We start from the raw sequence: 10,220 nt of genomic DNA, 5'->3' as shown, positions 1-10,220 counted from the left end.
ATCATGTGAAGCAATTATCAGACTGAGGAACTACTCATCCCACAATCCTTTTTGTTTGACTCACAAAGATGATGTCACCTGATAACACTGATCACCAGAGGGACATGCGATGCATGGAAATACCGGACGGAGGATCACTGTATTTTACGGTTGTAGTCCATATTGCTACATGCAGAATGGAAGATGCCAACAGCGTCTGCTATGGAGGAGCGAAATGCGGCCTGGCCGGTCCACACCGAGACAGAAAGGCTTCCTAGAAGGTAGGCATAGTCCCTGCACTGTCCTTTCTCTTCTCTCTGGAACCTCTCCCTGTCTCTAGTAGTGTTCCTGACAGATGAGGCTCCTTTCCCTATGCTAGCCAGTCACATAAGCCGTGCCAATCCTGGGAGCCAGGGCCCTAAATAGGCTCTGCCCTACCCAAGATGGCCACCGAAGTCACACGGGGAGTCAGCATCCAATTGGATAGCTACTGTATCTTCCTGTGACTGAGGAAATCATAGAGGAGTTCCTTACATTTTTCTCCCCCAGCTGCATTGCCATTGCGGTTGAGCGCCAACTGCAGTGGAGAATATAGAATGCACATGCCTATAAATGGTTTTGTTTTTCTGTTAAAGGAGAAGTTCAGCCTAAGCTAATTCGGCTGGGTTTCTCCTATTGGTCACAGGAGTGCAATTAGTTTTCGTCCCTAATGAGCCGATGTCTGTGCCCGGTGGCCGCGATCTCCGCGGGGCACCCGCGACCACTCCTGACAGAGCGAGGATGGGGTCAATCAAAGTCATTGAGCCAATGAGGAGAGAAAGAGGGTGGAGCTGTGCCACAGCTCCATGTGTGAACGATCACACGGAGCAGCAGCTTGGCTCGGGTGTCCCATAGCAAGCTGCTTGCTGTGGGGGCACTCAACAGGGAAGGGTCAGGAGCACCGAAGAGGAACCCGAGTATAGGAGGATCCGGGGCTGCTCTGTGCAAATCCACTGCAACAGAGCAGGTAAATGTAACATGTTTGTTATTTTTAATGAAAAAAAAATGAGATTTTACAATCACTTTGAGTTTCACTGGAAATTCGGGGCCAAGCCCAACACCTGAAAAACAACCCCATGCCGTAATCCCCTCCCCCCCCACCAAATGATTTGGACCCGTGCATAAAGCAACAGGTGGTTTGGTAAGGTTGCACATACAGTCGGTTTGGCTTTACATAAAGACTATTGTTTCATGTTTTTTTTTTTGTATTGTTTACACATTTTATTAGTGTCACGATCGAAAATTTAAAATAACTTCGAATAACTTTGAAGTGTTTTGTACCAGAATTACTTTTAAAGTAGAACAAACAGCAAAGCTTTTTTTTTAGAGTAAAGGAGGGTTATAACCCCTGTCAGATTTTTTTCGTCATTTGCGGCCCATTGGAGAGCTTTCCCTTCACTTCCTGTCTCATAGCCAAACAGGAAGTGAGAGGAAATCCCCCCCGAAGTTCAGAAACTCCACTAGAAGATTTTCCTTCTATTCCTGTTTTGGTGACAACCCAAGATGTGGGATTTTCATTTACTTTCACTCTTAGTGATATTGGTAAACAAGATACATAGAGAGGGTGAATGTTCCTAACGGGGACACAGAGAGCAGTAAAAACCTGACCGGGGTTCGAATCCCTTTCCACTCTATCTAAAAAAAAGTTTTGCTTCTAGTTATACTTTATAGCAACACTTTTTTTTTTTTTTTAAACTAACACTAATCAAAGTAGAAAAAAAAGTTTTGTTACTTTTTTCCCAAAAATTGCATTAAATGTAAAAAATTGGTCAGGTCCGTAGTGGGTGGCACAGATACCAGTGCTGACATGGCCAATAAAGTTTGTTTTAGATGTAGCGCTGGTAGATTTTTATCTACCGCTGATAGGTAAATTTGGGTCGCTTATTATAGGAAGTTAGATTCGCCTCTGTTCCAGCTTGGCTGACGTTGCATGCAGTTCTGCACTGTGTGGGTGGGTGTCGTTGTTACCATCGGCAGGTGTTGGAAAAGTAACGTGTTGAAGCGTATGAGTGCTCCTCTTTCCTGGAGACAACTCGGTGGAGGTGGTCCTCCGAGTTGCATTCTGGGAGAGGGTATTTATGGGGCAGACGCCATGTTTTAGGGTTCGTTTTCAGCCACCTGCTGGCCCTCCTGGCCGACGGGGGTGCACTGGGAGTGCCACCTAGTGGTCCTCTGTTCCGGAGGCCCACGTCGCTGCGGCGTATGGGTGGGCCCAGAAGCCTGTGTGGGGCCTACCACAGCAGCGGAGAAATGGTCCTGAGCTGTCTATCCAGAGTAAAGAAGCTGGACAACCGAGGAGATCCCAGGGGAGGACCCGTCATGGAGGGATCATGCAGAGTGCTGGTCTGGAGAGGGGCCTGGTGACTCGGTTGGAGGACGCATTCCGAAGTAATCTTACAGTATAGTACTGCTGCGTTGGCTTAAAGGTTCAAGTGCTGTATCTGACATTCATCACAAACCAATACATCTTGTGGCAGAGGATCGTACGGGTTTCATTCCAGATAAGTCTGTGGCAGAGACTTTTGTTTGTGCTACGTACTGGCTGCTAGGCAAGTGAGAGATGTCTATCCAGGCGGGCAAAGATTGAATCCTACAAAAAGGGGGACTATTCAATTGTAAGTGTTCAAATACCAAGAATGTTCTGAAGAATTACCCCAGAAAGGTATTTGAGCTTCCCTGCAGCTTTCCTACTACCTCTTTCCTGCTACTTCCCTTATTTGTTTATTAAAGCATTGGAAAACCCACTCAAGTGTTTGGTGCTTATATCGTCCAGAGGTAAACTCAACGGAACCCTAGACCCGGTGCCGGTGAAACAGAGGTGTCGAGAGTGAAGGTAACAGCCCGCTTAAACCAGCAGCTCCACCGAGAGTTAGTGCTACATAGAGTATAACTAAACACAAAACTTTTTTTTCTTTTTTAGTTTTGGATAGAGTGGAGATGGAATAGAACCCCTGTCAGTTGTATTGCTGTCTGTGTCCTGTTTCACCCTCCCTATTTGTCCTGTTTACCATTATCATTGAAAGTGAAAGTAAAAAAAAAAAATCCCACATTTCGGGTTGTCCCCAGAACAATAATAGATGGGAAATCTTCCAATGGGGACACTAGTTCTGGTGACCTGGGGGTCCCCACGAGATTCCCTTAATTTCTAGGGATTTCCTCTCACTTCTTGTTTGGCTATGGGACAGGAAGTGAAGGAAAATCTCCTCAATGGAATGAAGATAGCAAAAATAAACCTTATGAGGGTTATAACCCTCCATCACTCTATCCAAAATGAAAAAAAAAAAAAAAAAATGTTTTGACTATAGTTCTACATTAATACAACTTCACTGTACATGCTCCATACCTCCCAACTGTCCCTGATTTCGAGGGATTGTCACTGTCCCTCATTCCTCTTCATTTTGGTCCGATCTCTATAGTTGTATATAAAATGCACTTTTTATCTATCAAAAAGTGTTTCCCGCTGCTAAACCTTTCATCCAATTTCTAAATTGCTGCATTTGTAAATTTCAAAAGCCAATATAAAGGAATAGTAGTGGTAAAAAAAAGCCCTTGTGGATTTAAAGCGGTGTTCCAGCCCTAAAATTTTTTTTTTTAAAGTCAGCAGCTACAAACACTGTAGCTGCTGACTTTTAATAAGGACACTTACCTGTCCAGGGCGCCCGCGATGTTGGGCCCCCTGAGGCCGATTCGTCCCTTGCATCGTGTGCTGGCGCCGCCATCCTCACTAAGGGAAACAGGCAGTGGAGCCTTGTGGCTTCCCTGCCCATTTCCTACTGCGCATGCGCAAGTCCCCAAATTTCCCTGAAATCAACGCGAGGAGGAGAAGACTGAAGATCACCGCAGATTTTTTTTTCAAATGTTTTTTAATGTATTTAAAGGAGCGTTTTTATGTTTTTTTTTTTTTAAGGGTGGACATCCACTTTAATTAACCTTTTTTTGGGGGGTTATTTCTCCTTTAAGGGGGTGTGTCTTATGCCTACATACATTTGCTAATAGGTGTCCCTCATTCCTATCTCAAAATGTTGGGAGGTATGATGCTCTGTGCCTCTGCTAGAGGGAACTGCATAAACCATAAAACGATTCAGAGTAATAATACAACAACCAGAGCTGAAAGTGAGGCTTGGTTCTTTGAATGTGAAAGTGAGGCTTGGTTCCTGGACTGTGAAAGCGAGGCTTGGTTCCTGGACTGTGATAGTGAAGCGTGGTAATTTGAATATGAAAGGGAGGCTTGGTTCTTTGAACGTGAAAGGGAGCTTTGGTTCCTGGATTGTGATAGGGAAACGTGGTACTTTGAATGTAAAAGTGAGGCTTGGTTCTTTGAATGTGAGGCTTGGTTCCTGGACCGTTAAGCAAAGTGTGGTACTTTGAATGTGAAAGGGAGGCTTGGTTCTTGGAATGTGAAAGTGAGGCTTGGTTCTTGGAATGTGAAAGTGAGGCTTGGTTCTTGGAATGTGAAAGTGAGGCTTGGTTCTTGGAATGTGAAAGTGAGGCTTGGTTCCTGTAAGGGTTTGCAGAGCAGTGTGAAGATGTATGCTGACCGATAGAAGAGAGTCTGACTTTGGAGCAGGTACAGTGCTGATCTATTTATCTCAGTGGAAAATTAAAGTCATAGTCCATCTTCTGCAAACATATCAGAAATGCTTCACAATAATAAAACGTGCAATGCTGAAGCTTGTGCAGAGCATTCCTCCAGCCCCAGATCTGTATGGAGCTTGTATTATAGGGCTGGAGGAAGTAAACACTGGTTTACCAGCAGCATATTGTCACTGCACTTGTGCTCCATTGAGAAGTTGATGGGACTTGTAGTCTTTCCATTCACAGATCACTGAATGAATCTATGAATGGATGACACGGCCATGTTGGTGGAGCCACAGATTAAAAGAAAAAAAAAACATGACGCTTCAAGGAGAACACCCGCAGCTTAGGTAAGTGGGGGGGCTGCGGGAATGTGACCATGTTACACCCCATGTAAGACCCCTTTCACATATTGCGCAGCGCGAACGAGTGTTCCCGCTGTGCGATCTTCACACGACTCTGCGTGTCGCATAGGGCTAGTCCATTCATTTCAATGGCCTGCCCTATGCGCGTTTTGTCATTCAAAAAGAAGCTCCAGATCCTTTTTGCACGACAAGCATTGCACAATTTTTAACCGCTTTCTGACCCGCCGCAGTACCGGCACAATCACGTACTTGTATGTTGTGTCTTTTCTTCCGGGTTCACTCGTGCATGTGCGTGCGTGCGTGGCCCAGAAGACTGTGCTGTTATTCGCTGCAGCACAAGCCAATCAGCAGGTCCTGGACAATGATATATGGTAGGCACCTGCTGATCAGCTGAGCCAATGACAGGAGAGAGCTTTGTGTATTCAAACAACGCAGGGATTTCTACAGACAGCAGAGATGTGACATTTTTCTTTTTGCAAAGAAGGGAGTAAAAATCCGCACATTGCTTAGTAAAATCATCACACAGTAAAGATTATTAGGCACATATTTAACCCCTTGGTCACCCTAGATGTTAACCCCTTCCTAACCAGTGTCATTAGTACAGAGACTGTGTATAGTATTAGCACTGATCACTGTATTAGTGTCACTGGTGATGTCAGTGGCAGTCTGTTCACCCCCAAGTTCAGTTAGTGTTAGATTTTCCGCCGCAATATCACAGTCACACTATAAGTCGCTGATCATGGCCATTAGTAGTATATAAAAAAATTTATATCCAGTAAACATACCATAAATTGTAGCAACTATAACTTTCACACAAACCATTTAATATACACTTAAGCCGTGTACACACAAGCGGAATGTCCGACAGAAAAAGTCAGACAGAGTCTTTTCATCATCTATTCCGATCGTGTGTATGCCTCATCAGACTTTTTTTTTCGAAAATTCTGACGGACCTACAAATAGAACATGTTCTAAATATTTCCCGACGGAACCAATTCCTATTGGGAAAAACGATCGTCTGTATGCTGTTCCGACGGACCAAAAACGACGCATAGTCTGAAGCAAGTACGAGACGAAGCTATTGGCTACTGGCTATTGAACTTCCTTTTTCTAGTCCCGTCGTACTTGTTGTACGTCACTGCTTTCTGGACGGTCGGACTTTGGTTTGAATGTGGTCAAGGCAAGACCGCTTAAATGGAATTCCGTCGGAGAAACCTTCGGAGTTTATTCCAACGGCTAAACCGGTCATGTGTACAGGGCATTTTTGTGATTTTTTTTTTTTTTTTTTATGTAGACATGTAGCACAATACATTTTGGCCAATATTTATAAAGAAATTAGATTTTTTTTATTTATTGGCTATGTTTTATAGCAGAAAGTAGAAAATATTTTTTGTTTTGTTTTTTCAAACTTTTTGGCCTTTTTTTTGTTTATATCGCAAAAAAAATGAAAAACCCAGTTGTGATCAAATACCACCAAAAGAAAGCTCTATCTGTGTAAAAAAAATGATAAAAATTTTGTTCGGGTACAGCGTTAATTAACTGCGCAATTACGAGTTAAATAGCGCAGTGCTGAAAAGCAAAAAATGGCCTAATCACGAAGGGGGTAAAATCTTCCACAGCTCAAGTGGGTAAAGGTGTGCTTTGGCACTTGACAATCGCGGCAGAATTACATCACATTTGAGGTGCCATTAAAGGATCATGGCACCCAAAGGCGTGTTGTGCAGCGATGGGCGCGATTCTGCTCACGATTCCACGAAGTGTGAATGGAGCCAATATGTGGCTGTGAGATGAAATGTGGTCACAAAGGTGGACTTGGAGCTCTTTGACTTTAGTTCACACAGTAAAACGCAGCATTTTACCGTGCTAGCTTGTGTCCATGTCTCTAGAGAGCAGCATATCTGCATTTTTCTGCAATGTACATCACAGCGGTGTTGTGGTATGAGCAGGGCTTATAGATGGCAATTGTTTTCTGTGTGCCCTAGCAGCGATCTGTGGTTTTCCGGTGCAGAAAAATGTAGGTCATTGCATATAGTGTAAACATACCCTTAGGTCTCATTCACACCATAATGTGCATACAAACTCATGTAAATGTGTAATAATTATTTTTTTTTTCATGAGTTTTTATGCGCATTATGGTGTGAATGAGACCTAAGGGTACGTTTACACTATATGCAGAGACTGGTATTTTCCTGTACCTGATTAATGCAGGTCTCTGTTCAAGGGCACATAGAAAACAATTATTTTCTACATGTTCTGTTCATACCACAACATAGCAGTGTGGACAAGTGCAAATGCAGTGCGCTCCCAGCACAAAGGGAGGTACGCGTACATGCGGCCCCACGGAAAAAAGACCACTTCCGTGAGGCCGCATGTATGTGTGCGGTCGGTGCGTAGGGGTTAAAGAATAACTCCAGGTATGGATTTAATTGCATGGTTACATTGGTTCAGCTCAGAAAATGGTATGTATGCATATTAATCACCTAGCCAATCCCCATGAAAGCAGAGAATCACCACTACCATAGCCACTTGCCGACCGCTCACAGTATTATATATGTCATGATTTTGACGTTAAATACTGTTGTTATGGCAGCAGCTAGCTGCCATAACCCTGGCATCTGTTTATTCTGTGGGCGATTCGACATCTGGTAAAAGTGGTCCTGGCCTCAGATTTGCCACAGGATCATTTTTAGAGGCAGCAGTAGAGGTGCCCCCCTCCTGCCGCTTCGCAGTTGTTTCCAAGCTTACCAGAGCCGTCAGTAAGCCCAGAACTGATTTTAAAGCATGACATGTTTGGTATCTATTTACTCAATGTAACATCATCTTTCACATTATAAAAAAATTGGGCTAACTATAGTTTTTTTTTTTTTTTATTCATTAAAGTGTATTCCTGCATTTCAGGCGCCATACACGGAATGCCTTGCATTTTTCCTAATGAATGCAAAGCATTCTCTAAATGTAGGAGGTGAAGATTGTGATGCCACTGCCCCACTTCTCCACCTGATCCAATCACCTTTCTTTTATTGAGAAAAATGCAAAGCGTACTGTTAAGGGCGGCAGGATCAAGCAAACAACCCCCTGTTTTCACTGTGAAGAAGGGTAGCCCCTTGGCACAGGACCAGGAAGACAGTGGCAGTTATTGTACCTGTATTGTATGGTGACTACTACACAGTAATTCTGCACTTCCACAATTCACCTACAGATATGGAATATGCATACTTAATATTGATCCAAGCTGGACCAATGTAACTACGCTATAAAATCCATACCTGGAATTCAGCTTTAAAGTATAGCTAAAAGTAAAACTTTTTTTTTAGTTTAGTATAGAGGGGAAATGGATTAGAACACCTGTCAGTTTTTATTGCTGTCTGTGCCCCTGTTAGGGAGTTCCCCCCTCTCTATTTGTCCTGTTTACCATTATTGAAAGTGAAAGCAAAAGAAAAGCCCAAATTTAGGGTTGTCCCCAGAAAAGTAATAGAGTGGAAATCTTCCAGTAGGGACACTAGTTCTGGTGACCTGGGGATTCCCTTAATTTGCTGCAATGATTTCCTCTCATTTCCTGTTTAGCTATGGAACAGGAAGTGGAGGTAAATCTCCCCAATGGAATAAAGATGGCAAAAATAAACGTTACAGGGGTTATAACCCTCCCTTACGCTATCCAAAATAAAAATAAAAAAGTGCCTATAGTTAACGCTACAGAACTGTGATTAATTAGAGTGGTTCACCAACTGGTGATGTGGGTGGCTGATCCTAACATTAGAAATTGTGTCTGACTTCATTTGTATGAATGCATACTGTAACAATGTCTACCGGGCCTCATGTAATGAGAGCAAAAATATTTCAAACAGTATTAGAATGAGCTCAATACCTTGCCAGAGGGGATTGTGGGGGCTGCTTGGGGATTTGATCACTGTTTGTTAGGTATGTGTCACATGGTGATCATCCCCAGCTTCATTCCTGTAGATTCGTGTCATATTGCATTCACGTGCCAGGAGTAAGGATGATTTCAGGCGTATTCGCAAACCACACGTGCTGAGCCCGCCAGGAAGTCGGCTAATCACAAGCAGTGAGACATTTACCCGATGCGCGGCTGCAGAGATCAGGAAATGTCTCACTGCCTGTGATTAGCGTTGCGCAGTGCTGACTTCCTGGCGGGCTCAGCACGTGGGGTGTGCGAACACGCCTGAGCCCATCCTTATCAAGGAGTATTATTTTAAGTCTCCTACTAAACTTTCCAGAAAGACCTCCTGCTTTAAACACTTGGCCATGGTTTTCAAAACTGATTAATAAGAAGATTAAACAGTATGTATAGTCAAAACAGATATTGATAGATTAGGGGTGGGTTTAAAACCCTGACAGGTTTTTTGTTTTTTGCAATCTCTCTTGCATTGAAGAATTTTCCCATTACTTCCTATTCTAGAGACTGAAAAGACCTTCCAAAGTGAGGGGAATTCTCCCCTTAGGCGGCTGCTCTGGGGACAGGTGTCTCCAGTAGAAGATGTGTTTTGGAGCAGGGTGGATATAAATCAGTGATTTAAAAAAAAAAAAATTAAAAAAATCAGATTTTTTTGGATTTAAATCAATTATTTTTTAAATTTACAGTGGAACCTCGGATTGCGAGTAACGTGGTCAACGAGCGTTTCGCAATACGAGCACTGTGTTTTTAAAAATCGTAACTCGGTTTGCAAGTGTTGTCTCGCAAAATGAGCATGTTTCATGCCAAAGCGGTGTGCAGTACAGCTTTTGGCCTGAGGTGGGGGGGGGGGGCGCAGGACCCGAGCAGAGCCGAACGTCACGTTTGGAAATGCACAGAAAGGCCCGAGTACAGCACGGCTGACCTCGGCAAATCTCGGGTAGGAAGTGTTTCCGAGGTTTGCCGAGGTCAGCCGAAGTATCCTCGGACCTTTTCGATTCTCTCCAGCGTCCCCCCCACCTCTGGCCGCATGCGGTATTGCATCCCATTGAAGTCAACGCGGAACAAATTATTTTCGTTTCCATTGACTTCAATGGGAAAACTCGCTTTGATATGCAAGTACTTTGAATTACGAGCATACTCCTGTAACGGAGTATGCTCGTAATCCGAGGTTCCACTGTAAATCTATTTTTTTTTTTTTTTATCAAATTTATTTTAATAAAATGCTTTTGGAGTAAAAATCTAAAGATAGTTTTCTATTTAAGATACATTAATAATTTAGTTTATTCAGCATGAATTGGAGTTTAGTTATGTAGCATGAGGCTGTATATTCTGCAAGATTTACATTTTTG

At 43.3% G+C, this 10,220-nt stretch overlaps 1 protein-coding gene across 3 annotated transcripts in view; it reads left to right on the top strand.

Moving 5' to 3' along the window:
- Nucleotides 1-4,429: 4,429 nt before the first annotated feature.
- The window catches only part of CEP63 (centrosomal protein 63), a 42,623-nt gene continuing 36,832 nt past the window's right edge, over nucleotides 4,430-10,220 (top strand). For 2 of the 3 annotated variants that reach the window (XM_073625523.1, XM_073625521.1), the window contains exon 1: nucleotides 4,430-4,585. The gene's annotated coding sequence lies outside the window, so the exon portion shown is untranslated. Of the gene's footprint in view, nucleotides 4,586-4,839; nucleotides 4,944-10,220 lie in introns of all 3 variants that reach the window. The other variant, XM_073625522.1, reaches the window with a different exon arrangement.

The sequence above is a fragment of the Aquarana catesbeiana genome, linkage group LG04 (assembly GCF_042186555.1).
Source record: "Aquarana catesbeiana isolate 2022-GZ linkage group LG04, ASM4218655v1, whole genome shotgun sequence".
In the NCBI taxonomy this organism is placed as follows: Eukaryota; Metazoa; Chordata; class Amphibia; order Anura; family Ranidae; genus Aquarana; species Aquarana catesbeiana.
Note: the sequence above shows the minus strand (reverse complement) of the source record. Positions and strands in the feature narration are given on the sequence as shown.